This window comes from Bidens hawaiensis, unplaced genomic scaffold (genome assembly GCF_021521415.1).
Source record: "Bidens hawaiensis isolate Kalapana, Puna unplaced genomic scaffold, B.hawaiensis_p1.1 tig00064741_1, whole genome shotgun sequence".
In the NCBI taxonomy this organism is placed as follows: domain Eukaryota; kingdom Viridiplantae; phylum Streptophyta; class Magnoliopsida; order Asterales; family Asteraceae; genus Bidens; species Bidens hawaiensis.
The window spans coordinates 1-14,004 of record NW_027501548.1 but is presented as its reverse complement, the minus strand read 5'-3'; the positions used below and the strand labels follow the sequence as shown (position 1 = coordinate 14,004).

Below are 14,004 nucleotides of genomic sequence, written 5' to 3'. Positions count from 1 at the left end.
TGTTGGTATTTGCTGTTACTATTTTGTTCTTGATTTTGATTCTTTTGTGTAATTTTTAGGTTTTTTCCTTTGTTATTATAAATAATTGTTTATGTAGATTGGTATTGTAGTTGGTATTATTTCTTACGTTCTCATTTTTTTATAAATTAGTATTATTTCCTGCGTTCTCATGTTAAGACTAAAATGCACAAAAACTTTCCCCTAGATAATTATCTATATAATTTAAAATATTACAGATTATTAAGCATTTAAGCTTGGGGTTGAGTTACTCTACAAAAACTAACGAAAATGGTGAGTGTAATAAGTCATAATTAATTGGCATTTGTTAAGTGGGGATCAAACAAAAAATGGTATAAAAATAATACTACGCACATTTTCTCTCTCTAGATCAGTTCCCTACCATATATCCATATATATTATTATATAATTATATTAAAAATCGCTACAGTTTCTTCTACTATTCAATTAAATAATACATTTTTACACTTATATCATTATTATTTCTCTCATTCACTTACAACCACTTTCCGAAAATATTAATATATTATATGGTATGAAGAGTGGAACCCCAAATTTAACTTCCTGTATAACATTTTTCTCCACTCTGCTCACAACCACTTTTAACCATATTATATAATTTTCAAATTTCTCTCATGTATTGTTAGGGAATACTGAATAGGTTGAGAATGCTCTTAGAGCATCATGGCCAATCCATCCCATTAGCTATCATACCATAATTTAAACATTAAAAAACACATTTATATTTTAAAATTAAATATAAAATAAGAAATTAAAACTAAAATGTAAAACCAGACACTTCTATTAACATTAAAACAATATGTACATAAGCTAAAAATAAAAACAAACATAGACTTAACTAAAAATAAAAATTGAGAAAGGTTATGTGTTTCTTGATTTCCTCGCATAACACCGAGTGTGTTACCGGTCTATCCGGATCCATGTGTCTACGGTCCATCATTATTATATTATTGTTCCAAAAAAACATGTTGTTCCGGACACACAAGCCGGCTCACTCTAGACTGTCAGAGGCCCATCACATGAGAGAAACTCAGCGGCAATGTGATTGACGCTTAGGATTGGTTTCGAATGCTCGACCTTTAGGTTATTTTTTCAAGTCTTACGCCCTTTAACCAACTGAGCTACACAGGACATCATTTTTATCAGTATTTTGAAACCCGGCCTGGCCGATCGGACCGGGACCCGGTCTCTATACCGGGCATGGTCAGTGTGTTTGTGTAACACTCGTTAACTCCGGTTTGAAGAACTAAAGCTTGTAGAGTATGTATAACTCTCGGGACTTAACCGACGTTTCTCGAAAGCCTTCACGTCATCCCGGTACGTTAAAGAACCTAACTTTTCCTTCCATTTTGCCTTACACTTGAATCTTGAGGGGCTAGAGTGTAACATCTTAAGTTATAACATGTTCTAACCCTAGCCTCCTTGTGAGGCTGCGATCGGCAGAAGAAACCAAGGAGGAGACCACCGATTTTCTTTTTTGCAGCCAACATTAGGGTGTAAAAATCTAATTCAAGGTTAGTCCCATGTCCCCTCTAGTCTTTTACACATTAAACCATCCTTATACATCGCGTATTGGTCGTTAAGATTGAGTTTCGATGATAACAGTTTGCTGACAGATTCGTATACGTTTATTGTAGGGTCTGTAACTCGATGAAAATAATTTTTTTTTATCGATTCTTGTTCCTATGATATTCTACTTTGAGTCTAGTTTCCAGAAAGGTATAATACGTAATTTTTGGACGAGATTTGAATGGTTTTTATGAATTTATAAAATCGAGTGTCAAAGCTGATGCAGAATGACGGATTCTGGTCTGTCTTCCTGACATCATAACCTTTTTTCGACAAGTCCAAATTGGTTGGTTCCACCTCTGGAAGTTAGTGTTTTGAGTTAGGAACCAAACCCAATTGGAATCGTTGAATTTGGTTCGGTAATGAATTTTATAAAAATAAAACCATTTTGTTGCGCGCTGAAATAGCTGCACATACCTTTCTGTGTTGGAAGAATTTTTATGATTTTTGGGTCCAATAGAAAAATATAATAAAAATATTTTTATAAACCTAAGACATTTATTAAATTTTGGTAAAAATTTAATAATTTAATTCAAAGGTTATCCTATGTAATTAAATGCATCTTCACATGCTAAAATCTGCACGTTTTACTCGTTATTAATCAACAAGTTTGCTTTAGGCTTAACCGGTGGTTTTGGTTAGTTGAAAGGTTTTTGGGGCCTTGGGCCAAGTGGTTGGGCCTTGGGCCAAGTGTTGGGCCTTGGGCCAGGTGGTTGGGCCTTGGGCCAGGTTGTTGGGCCTTGGGCCAGGTATTGGGCCTTGGGCCAGGTTGTTGGGCCTTGGGCCAGGTATTGGGCCTTGGGCCAAGTGGTTGGGCCTTGGGCCAAGAGTTGGGCCTTGGGCCAAGTGGTTGGGTCTTGGGCCAAATTGTTGGGCCAATTGTTGGGCCTTGGGCCAGGTGTTGGGCTTGGGCCAAGTGGTTGGGCCTTGGGCCAAGTGTTAGGCCTTGGGCCTAGTTGTTGGGCCTTAGGCCAAAGTGTTGGGCTTGTACGGCCCATTAGGCTAGAGTGTTCCTACAGTCTAGTTTAGTACCGCGTTATGTATAATTTACAGGCCCTTGCTTGTGATTGTGCCCTTAGGAACTTCCTAGCTCGTTGCAAGTATTCGATCAATCTCAGGTGAGTTCATGATGCCCTTTTACTCATTTTACTTTTGGGCTAGCATGCGCACCTAAATGTTTTCTTACTGGATGAAATGTTTTTAAAATGATTTTATATAGGCTTGCTAGTATATGGTAAGCCTTGGGATGTTAAATATATATATGTGTATATACATTATTTCTTGGCCTCTATTTGGCGATGTTGTAGTCGTTTCGACTACTGATGTTGTGTATGCCTACTTCGTATTTACATGCACTGATGTTACGTGTTTGGGTTGTACAAGCTCATGGGAGGCCAACTCATTGAATATGTTTTGTTATTTGAATTGGGTTCTTGAGCTACCATGGGAAGCCCATGGAAAGCCCAACCCAATAACATTTTACTTTTGAAATTTTTATAAAACCTTATTTATTAAATTAAATATCTCAAAAAGTATTCACATTATTTTAAATTCCGACTCGTCCTTGAGTCATCACTTGCACAATTATATTTAGGTACACTTCTCTATTAACCTGCATCAACTTATTTGCACAACCTACCCATTATTTCATAAGAACTTAATTTTTGGTTCTCGTAGAATGTCTTCCATAGGAAATCATCGTCGTAATCAACGTCGTCCGTCGGCTGCTCGTGATCACCATACGACTACTAGAATCACCAAGGAGTTGCTGCTGTATGCTATTAACCGACCAATCGCAAACCTCGACAAAACTAAAATACCTCAAACAATAAACATTATAATAACTTATATATGTTATAAAGTTAATTAAATTATCTACTCTCATGTATTTCTTCAAACTATAAACTACCAAGTACACTTAAATCCGTACACTCAATTTTAGTTATAAAATATTTTATTACTACTTGTTTTTCCTCAACCTCATGTTAGTTTTCACAACTTACTTCCCATTTTATAAGTCTTAATTATTAAGAATTAATTATTGTAACTTTTATTATTATTAAAACTGAATTTTTAATTATTAAAAATTTAATTTTCATTATTAAATTAAAACTTTCATTAATTAAACTTTTACCATTAAAAATTGACTTTTTGGTTTAATCTCCATTAAAACCTATCACTCGCTTTATTTATTAATTAAGATCGTTATTTAGTTGAAACTGAAAGTTGGTTCATAAATATTTCAACTATCCACTTTGATTTTAATACACCTTGAAAATTTTGAACGTTTTAAATGATAAATTCGTAGTGTTAGAATAGTCATGGTGGTTCATACATTTCTAGCTTCGCATTTATCTTATTTGTTATTTACTTGAATTTCCATTATAAATATTTCAACTTATATATTTCCTAATATTTATAACGATTTTGTGAATAAAGGAAAAATCCACAAATTTCCAATTTAATCTAATTTAATATCTTCAATTACTCACTTTATATTTTATATGATTTTAAAATTTTAATTAGAATAGGACTATCTCGGTGATTCGGGAATATCCGCTACCCAATTTAATCTATTAACAATTTAATTCAAGTACGTATATTTTCGCATTATCATTAATATTTAAATTATTAATTACTAACTATTATAATATTTTAAGAATATCTTAATCGAATTAATCTCATCTCAAAATAACAAACTTGAAAAGGCTTTAACTTTATATTAATTTATCTTTAAATCTCATAAGTTCTCAACTAACTAAACTTGACTCACCAAAATCTTCGTTTAAATTTATACTCTCGATCTTAAGAATTTTGTTCCTATTGAATACAATCTTTAAAGATTCCACATGTTATTAACTATCTTAAGAATTGTTATGAATTAAACTTTTGCGCATATCATCCTATGAATCAAGTTCCTTTATCTATCACGGTTAGCTTCATATTCTACTCTTAGTTTATTCTCGATCATCATAATTCATTTCAAATATCTGCTTCAAGAAATCCATTTCAATCTCCAAAATTTGTAAACTTTCCTAATCAAAAGATATAACATAAATCACCTGGTTTTGTTAATCAAAGCCGAACGTTTAATAAGTATCTCTTGAATTTATATTTAAAGTTATCAAAACGTCTGTTTCTTTCAAAATGATGATTTTAAAACCCACATGATGAAACGAGTTATGCGGACCATCCGTCGATAAGAGTAATTATGGTCCGGAACATAGTTATTCAAATTGTAAGGCCCCGAACCCCGGGAACCCTACAGTTGGTATTCATACAGAACACTTATAAAAATATTTAAACTTGAAAATAATTCATTTCATTAAAATAACCAATTCAGAGTATAATTCAGCGGAAAACATAAATAATAAAATAAGTTCCCAAAACCCCGGAAAATTATGCCGAAAACCAATTTAAATGTATTTTATAAAACTTTTTAAAATAAAATGTTCAATAATAAAATCTTCCATCCACATATGCCCTTCACTATCCAAGTAGCTTCGTGCACGTCCAAGCAATAAAGCATCCTCCTCCTAACCTGAAACTCACACTAACATGCACACAAAGTCAGCTTGAGCTGAGTGAGTTCAAGTTTTTAATAAATAACATCAATAATAAAATTCATAATAGGCATTCCAAAGGTTTTAAAATATAAAAGGAGTACACCAGTTAAGCCATCATCATTGGTAAACAATCATTCCTATATATATATACATATATATATATAAACATCCTTATAGTACATTCCTATATATATATAATTATATATATATAACATCCAAGTAATAACATCAGGGTCGAGCAAACGTACAACCCAAACACGTAACATCTCATCAACGTATGCAAACACAAAGTAGGCATACGTAACATCCGTAGTCGATACGATTACAACATCACCAAATATTAGCCATACAATAATATATATATATATACATACCATAACATCCCAAGGCCAACTATATACTAGCAAGCCTATATAAAATAGTTTAAACGTTTCATCAAGCAATTCGCTTAGGTGTGCATGCTAGCCCAAAAACTTAAAAAGAATTAAAAGGGGCATCATGAACTCACCTGAAATCACCCAAACACCAGCAATGAGCTAGGGAATCTCTAAGTGCACACTCACAAGTAAGAGACTGTAATTTGTACACAACGCATTACTAAGCTAGCCTGTAATAACACACTCGCCTAACGGACCGTCCAAACCTCATATTTTTGACCCGAGGCCTAGCCCATACTCATTTACTTTACCTCAGCCCCTAAAACCTTTCAATTAACCAAACCCACCCTACGATCATAGTCGGGGCTAACCATGATGCACAATTCACCCGTTGGTATGCAAATCGAGTCGAATACGCGCGTAGTAAATCCTTAAACCATTACCAAGCAAATCAGCCCCAAATGGACCAAATTCCCAACTTAACCTGCTCATGTATCATAATTATGTCACACGAGTCGATATTGTTGGCGGTTCCTTTAAACAACCCTCAAATTAACGTTTAAACGATAATTCGCGCACAACCGACTTGATCGACTAATCCCCAACCAAATCAGCCCCGAGTACAAAAAAAATAATTTTCCCACAGCCCTTAAATCCCCCTAGGGCTATGAAAACTGATTCGGTTGGTAATTCAATCGGTTAACGCATCAAACTCAACAATTGACGATTATACACTCGATAAACCCTAGTTTTCGAACTCAAATCAATTGACTAACCTAAACACCTTCAACGACCACGAAATTTTAATGTGATGTAAATGTCATTCCTGGGAGTTGTTCTACACTAGAAACCCCAATTTTTATTCACAGGAAGCGGGTCAATTGAACCCTAGCCCAAAACTATCATACGAAACGAATAGGCAAAATTGAGTATCGAAACGACTAGGATTGGACAAAGGCAGTGTTGGGGATTGTAGTACATACCTTGAATCACTTCTAGATGCCTTGGAATTGCTCAAAAGTCGAAGAACAAAAGGGGGGCTACCTATTTGCGCCGATCGGACCACAAGGAAAAAGGGGTTAGGGTTTTTTGTTTATGTTATAAAATAATAAGTTTCATTCTAGCCCCTCTAGTATAAAGTATATGGCATCTTGGAAGAAAAGTTAAACGATTAAACGTACCGGGATGACGTAAAGGCTTCCGAGGAACGTCGGTTAAATCCCGAGAATTATACATACTTTACAAGCTTCCAATCTTTGAACCGAGATTAACGGGTGTTACACAAATCCTCGCATGTAGATCATAATACATACAATTGTGTGTCATGATTTAGAACCTAAGGTAACCTGGGTAACGGTACGAATGATGAGATGATAAGGACATGGTGGATACGCCGCTGACACATCCTATATATAAGTGCCCTTATCGGATTGTCATTTGAAGCGTTGCTTCGATTATTGAAAATTCTATGTTATGATATTTTCCTTAAAAGTTTATTATTTTAAAAACGATAATGTTTTGGTTTTCCTTAATTTCGGGACAAAATTCCCTAAAGTATGGGAGACTGTAACATCTCGGATTTTTCGTTTGCATATAAACCGACCCGAGAACTTATTTGGATCTTTATTATTAATCATATTAATTATTTAAAAGTATTTAAAGTTTCGTATTTTCATTTTATACCCTTTACCTTTTCTAAGTTGTTTAAGATTTGAATTAACTTTAAAAATAATCATGAAATAGCAATTTTCTATAGTTTAGGGACCATTATTGCCAAAAATTAAATTCTCTCCTCCCCAACCCCAGAGCGCCGCGCGACGGGATTTCTATGGGGTGGCCACGCAGCGCAATGGGACACCTAATCAGTTTGTTTCGTCTTTGATCATTTCCTAGTTCGTTTTTTGCCCGAAATCGTTTATAAAAGGACATAAACGAGTGAATTAAGCCCCAAGAAATCCCCCAAAGCCTAGATACATGTTCATATTCATTAACCCTTGTCCAAGAACGAAATTTACTGGTTATAATATTGATTTGATCATTGAAGGCCCATTCGGTTTCTTAAACGAGTAAGTTACCATATTTAGTTCGATTTAGTGTATCATATATAAACATATCATATATTCTCTGCCATAAATCATCCCTAATTCACTATTCCGAGCCGTCCTACCTATAACATCTCGGATTTTTCGAAACTGTATTCGTTGCGTATAACCCGACCCGGAAATATTTTGGATCACTATTATTAATCAAAAACCAAATAATTATAAATATTTAAGTTTCTAGTAATTCACTTGAAGCCCTTGTACTTTAAATAGTGTTTAAATCTTATTTATATTATCAAAAGTTCATAAAAATGCTCAAACACCAAAATACAGGGACTAAATGTGACAACGTGTGAAACTTATCCCCCATACCCTCTGGAGCGCCGCGCGACGACTAGCCTACCTGCTGGCCGCGCAGTGCGGTGGCCCCAATGCACCCAATCTTGGTTCGTCTTCGTTCGTTAACTCGTTTAAGGTATAAAATTGTTTATTTTAGGCATATTAGAGAGAATTAAGGACCAAGTAATCATAATATAACTAAAATACAACTCTTAATTCGTTTTCCCTTGTCCAATATCAGATCTTTATGAATCTTTTGGCGATTCTTTCCTTAAAACGTATTTACTTGCTTAAACGGGCCAAAAAGCTCATAATTAGTTTGTTTTATGTTTTTCTATATAAACAACCATTAAACATCTGCTGTAAACATTAATCAAACCCTAAAGAACATCCTCCAGCCATCTCTTACCTCTGTTCATTCTCCCCTTTGGTTTTTGCATATACGTTAAAGATTCAAGACTTGTTTGTTGACTTTGCAAACTCAAGGACCTTTGACTTCCGTTTCTCATCATTCCTTTCACTTTCCGGGTAAGTTGTAAACTATAAATCGTTCATACATATTCCCTAGTCAATAACTTTCAATCAATTTCGGTGGTTGAAGGGTGTTGATTGGTCAATTCGCTTAAAACCCGCTAAAGGGCAAAACAGTCAACAAGTTTGACTTATCGTTTTCTCATACTTCTGGACGGATTCAACGTTCAGTCCAGAAGACTTTTATTCTTGTAACGAAATTTTAAGGCTACTGGCGAAAACCCGACTTCCAACTCGCTGTTCGGATTCTGGTCCGTACCAGCTCTCTTAAACGTTTAATTCAACATAACTAGAGTTCTACTCATCCGTTTGGATTGATTCCAGCATAATTAAGTTCTTTTTTATTTATAGTTTCATATCACAAAGTTTCAAGTTCTAATCAGTCATCTCGTTTGACGCGTATTGGACAACTCGCTTATCCGTTGACTCGTTTATTCCTAATTATACTCACTTGTCTTTAATCTAAGGTGAGTTTTTATCATTCCCCTATTTTACTCGATTTTCATAAACCTTTTGGAGACATATGCGTATATAATACTATATATACATATCTATATATACATACATATCAAAATAGCAAACGTGTAATTGTGTGTGATTAATCAAATCTAATTGTTATGTGCTTATGTGTTATTGTATTGATTCGCTTGACATATCCCTTTGGAGAGGGTTCTCATTCTCATTGACCATCGCCTGATTCACTTGGCAACGGTCTTATTCTCATTATTTGCTCATAGTTGATTTACCAGCGCCCGATTCGCTTGGCAATGGTTTAATCGATAACTTACTTGCTTATGGTTTGATTTCATTACCGCACTTATTACGTTTTGCTTATTTATTATATTAAAATTATTTTTGGTGTCAAAACTTGGTGATAAACTCACTCAACATGTTTGTTGACAAAACTCCATTTTCTACGCATATGCAGGTTGCTTGTATTGAAGATTGAAATTGGACACGTAGACAAGACCTTAGGATATATTCAAGATAATCGTTATATGAACTCATATTTGTGTATTTGAAATGTTTTGTATATTTGAATAATGTGTGTAATATTTGTAAATAATTAATTAGATATTGTCACATTTTATATATGATAGTATCTTCGAGCTGTGAGCAATCGGATCACGCCCCGGCATTTCCGCCTTAGGTTGGGGTGTGACACTACCCTTTTCCCATCTCGTATTCTCTCTGTTTTTGATTATTTTGTTGCAAACATACTCCTAGACGGCTGACTTTGCTTGCTTTAAGAGCTTTCACTCTTCGTTTCTCTTGATCCTTTCACTTTTCGGGTAATTTGTAAACATAAGAATTGTTCATATATATTCCCTAGTCTATAATCTTCAATCAATTTCGGTGGTTGAAGGGTGTTGACTGGTCAATCGCTTTAAAACTCTGTAAGGGGCAAAATAGTCAATGTGTTTGACTTTACGTTTTCTCATACTTCTGGTCGGATTCAACGTTCGCTCCAGAAGACATTTATTCTCGTAACGAAATTATAAGGCTACTAACCAAAACCTGACTTCCGACTTGCTGTTCGGATTTGGTCAGTACCAGCTCGCTTAAATCTTAAATATAACATAACTTGAGTTCTATACGTCCGTTTGGGTTGATTCCAACGGAAACGAGTTCGCTTTTACTTATTATCATATCTCAAAGTTTTAGGTTCTGATCATTAATCTTGTTCGACGCATAGTGGATGACTCGCTTAATCTTTAGTTCGTTTATCTTAATTATTAATCACTTGCCTTTAATCTAAGGTGAGTTTTATCATTCCCCTATTTTACTCAATTTTCAAAACGTTTTGGGGACATATGCGTATATCATACTATATATATATAGTATATTTGATTAATCACACACAATTACATGTTTTCTATTATATATATATATATAATAGAAAACGTGTAATTATGTGTGATTAATCAAATATACTTGTTATGTGCTTACTTGTTTATGTGCATTCGTTTGACATATCCCCTTGTGGAGGGTTCTCATTAACCACCGCCCGATTCGCTTGGCAACGGTCTTATTATTATTTGCTCATGGTTGATTTACCGGCGTCCGATTCGCTTGACAATGGTTTAATCGACAACTTATTTGCTCATTGTTTGATTTTATTACCGCATTTATTACGTTTTTCTTATTTCTCATATTTATTTTATTAACATTATTTTATTACAAAACTAGTGATAAACTCACACGACATGTGTTGTTGACAAACTCTGTTTTCTACGCATATACAGATTGTTATTGAATTGAAGTTGAAGTATGGACACTTAGAAAGACCTTAGGGTTTTAATAAAGACAAACTTGAATTTAAATGTGTTATATAAATCGATTTGAATTGTTTTGTTATATTTGGATATTGTGTGTGTATTTGAAGTAAAATAATTAAATAGATACTATCTTCGAGCTGTGAGCAATCGGATTACGGCCCAGGTTGGGGTGTGACATGTTATTCCTAATATGTCCTCTAATTGAAAGTTAATACTAGGGCTATTCAAAAAGCTCGCGGCTCGCTCGAAGTTCGCTAAAAAAAAGTTCGGAAAAAGCTCGGCTCGAAAAAGGCTCGAACAAAACGGCTCGGTTGCGAAACGAGCCGAGCCTGAGCCATGGTCGGCTCGGCTCGTGGCTCGGTGTTTTATATATATATGTGTGTGTGTGTGTATTAATTATTAGATGTTATATCCCATTAACCCTAATTTCATTTTCTTTCATCTGCTGCCTCCAAGTCCAACCCTCCTGCATCCAAAATTCCACAGCCCTCCAAGTCCAACCCCCTTCACTTCGATCTTCTACTGCCATTGGAGAAGGATTCCTTCTTCAATTTCGATCTTCTTTAAGGTATTATTTCTTTATCTTCTACTGTTGGTTCACTTCAATTGATTATTTGTTCAACCTTTATGGTTATATAAAAACGAAATAGATTGTTCTAGGGTTTTACTACATGCCACGGTTATAATGTCATTAGATGCTCTATTAGTTTCTACAACAAAGTATTCTTGTATAGTTGGATCTAATGTACGCTGTGCATAATGTCACATAATTGATCTTTGTAGGATGTCTTCCCTCAAATAGTCAATTGGTGGTGCCGAAACACCAAGTATTGATACTGTCGAGTTAAGTGACGAAGAAAGTGTTGAGTTAATAGCAGAAGAAAATGAAGACGAAGATCCAGCAAATGATGAAGATGGCCTAAAACGAAAGGGTAAATCTGGGGCTTGGAGTCATTTTATAACTGTTGGCATAAAGGATAAAGGGAATATGATCAAGAAATTTGAATGCATCCACTATAAGAAAAGGTACACACCACAATCGCCAGGGTCTATGTCACATCTCTCGCGGCACTTAAGGAAATGCACGTATTTGAAAAGGCAAAAAGGTAATAAAGGTCTCATTAATTTTGAAAAATCCGGTAATGTTGATGCATTTGAATTTAACTCAAGTGGGGGTTTTGATCATATGAAGTGTAGAGAAATTATTGCAAAGATGATCATAGCCCATGAGCTACCTTTTTCCTATGTTGAGTACCATTGGTTCAACATGTTAATGAAGTATCTCAATCCCTTATATGTAAAAGTGAGTAGGTCGACTATTACAAGAGATATTATTAAAGTTGTCGATATGGATAGAGAGAAGATGAAAAAAAATTTTAAAAATGTTGATATGATCTCACTTACAAGTGATTGCTGGACATCGAATCAAACTATAGGATACATGTGTTTGATAGCTCATTTTGTAGATTTTGATTAGAAATTGAGGAAAGCTATAATTGGTTTCAGTGAGCTTTCTCCACCCCATAGTAGTGAGGTTATATCGGATAGCATTCTAGAGTGTCTTATTAAGTGGGGTATTCAAGACAAAATAGGTACAATTACTCTAGATAATGCTTCAAATAATGATAGGGCAGCCGCCTTTTTGAAAAATAACTTTCAAGGGAGAGGAAAGTTACATTTTGAGGGGCTATTTTTTCATGTGAGATGTTGTGCTCACATCTTGAATTTGGTAGTGCAAGATGGTTTGAGAACTATTGATTCATGTCTTTTGAAAATTAGAGGAGTTAAGTATTTGAAAAAGTCTCCGGGTCGTTTGTTAAAATTTTGTGAGATAGCAACAACTTTGGGTATCAACACTAGGCGGTCTTTATGTACCGATGTAAAAACTAGCTGGAACTCTACACATCGTACGCTTAACTCGGCTATTCACTACAAACGAGCCTTTCAAGGTTATGCATTGAGAGTTCAAACTTTGAATGGTCCCCCACAGATGACGAGTGGACTCGAGCTGAAAAAGTGTGCGAGGTGCTTGAAGTATTTTTACATGCTACTGAATTGTTTTCAGGCACTTCATATCCAACACCAAATCTGTTTCTTATTGAAATATATAAAGTGAAGAAAGAGATAAGTAGAGCTTTTGCATCAAACTATAAGTTTTTAAAAAGCATGAGTGTGCCAATGCATGAGGAGTTTGAGAAGTATTGGGGGGAAATTAGTGTGCTTATGTCAATTGCATCAATTTTAGATCCACGTTTTAAGTTAGAGTCCTTTAATTGGACTCTTCAGTGGTTGTATTCATCTGTTGAGCTTAAGAGTCGAGTTGAAGATGTTACTTTAAAGTTACAGTCTCTTTTTGAAAAGTACTCTAATGCATTTATGGCGGCGTGGGCTGCCACAAGTAGCTCGACAACTTCTACATCCTCTAACCATCAAGATAGACGATAAGAAGATTTTTTTGCTTATCTCAAACATAAACCCTAGTACACAAAAAACAGAACTTGAGGCATATTTGGAAGAACCCAATTACATAGGTTTGGTTGACAAAGATTTTGATGTGTTGTTGTGGTGGAGTCAAAGTTCTTCCAAGTTTCCTATTTTAAGCAAAATAGCCCGTGATATTTTTTGCATTCCTATCACAATTGTTGCTTCAGGATCTGCCTTTAGTGCTGGGGGACGTATTTTGGATGATTATCGTAGCTCTCTCTCAAAAGATAATGTGAAAACACTTGTTTGTGGAGGTGATTGGATAAAGGGAGCCTCAAAAACAATCATTCAAACATTAAACGTAAGCTTATATTAACATTTTTTGTGCATTTATACTTCTTTATTTTTTTGTAGTAACATTGGTATTCTTTACATTGTAGCAATCTGCAAAAGAAGAAGATTTGGAAATAAAGATCCCAACGAATGATCTTACTACTAACTGATATATAAGGTATTTCTTAATTATGTTGCTGTTGTTTAGACATTGTTGTTTTATAATTATTAATAGTAGCATTTTGAGAAATAGTAATCTGATGCATGCAGTCAAAAAGTGACTTGTTAAAGCCCTAATACTTTTGAAAAAACTTAGTTTTGTGGGAGTTTTGAGGCTTCAGTTTGATTCAGCTCTAATGCATATTTCTTTTTAAGTTTAAACTAGAATTTAAACCCGTGCTTTGCGTAGGAACAGTTAAAACTGTAAAAAAACGCACACATGAAAATGTTAACTGGGCACATATGTCGGGTCACGCGTTGTGCTCGGACCGTGAAAGTTAATGAA

At 34.8% G+C, this 14,004-nt stretch overlaps 1 pseudogene; it reads left to right on the top strand.

The window, feature by feature from the left end:
• The first annotated feature begins 11,526 nt into the window (after positions 1–11,526).
• LOC143604320 (zinc finger BED domain-containing protein RICESLEEPER 2-like) lies at positions 11,527–13,669 on the top strand (annotated as a pseudogene).
• Positions 13,670–14,004: the final 335 nt, after the last annotated feature.